Source organism: Mus pahari, unplaced genomic scaffold, assembly GCF_900095145.1.
Source record: "Mus pahari unplaced genomic scaffold, PAHARI_EIJ_v1.1 scaffold_7617_1, whole genome shotgun sequence".
Lineage (NCBI taxonomy): Eukaryota > Metazoa > Chordata > Mammalia > Rodentia > Muridae > Mus > Mus pahari.
In genome coordinates, this window is record NW_018393043.1 from 43,510 (window position 1) to 44,379 (window position 870).

Here is an 870-nt window from a genome sequence, read left to right on the forward strand (position 1 = left end):
ACCCAGCAGGTGTCCTATGCCCTCAGCAGGTGTCCTGTGCCCCAGCAGGTGTCCTGTGCCCCAGCAGGTGTCCTGTTCCCTCAGCAGGTGTCCTGTGCTCTCAGCTGTCCTCCTGTGCTTTCAGGAAGGTAAGGGTTTGGGTTAGTCAGTTGTTCCATGTCCAGCCTAGGAAGGGTCCTTTGAAGCCAGATACCAGCAGCCATTTGAAGACTTTCACTTTTCCCAGAAGCATCTCCCAGACCATTTCAACAATCTGGAATGAAGGTCCCCAAGAAGGACTCTGGTCAATGGGGACAATCACCTCTAGTCGTGCCCCCACCTTGTTGGGGAACTTCAGGTGCTGCCCACCTATGGAATGCCATGGGCTGGGTTCTCTGGAAGTGGTCTCATAGCCTGGAGCCTAGAGCAGTCAAGGCTAGACAAAAACCAAGGCCATTAATGGGATATATTGTTTTAGGCCTCCATGCCCAGCTCTCAGTAAAGCAAAAAACTGTACTGCGTCTTGCACTAAGCACAAACACCTGGCCTGGACTGTAGAGGTGGGTCCTTCTGTCTTGAGCCAGGACCAGGGCTGAAGTTCCTTGGAAAGAGAAGTTGCCTCAGTTGGTGGCATAGGGGGCTTCAAGGAGCTGCTGATGCCATTCCTGAAAGAGGAGGAGCTTCTACCCTTTTATTGATAAATGAATTAAACCCAAGTTTGTAAGAAGAAAGCTTTGTTCCTTTTTTTTTTTTTTTTAAGATTTTATTTATTTATTATATGTAAGTACACTGTAGCTGTCTTCAGTCACTCCAGAAGAGGGCATCAGATCTTGTTATGGATGGTTATGAGCCACCATGTGGTTGCTGGGATTTGAACTCCGGACCTTCGGA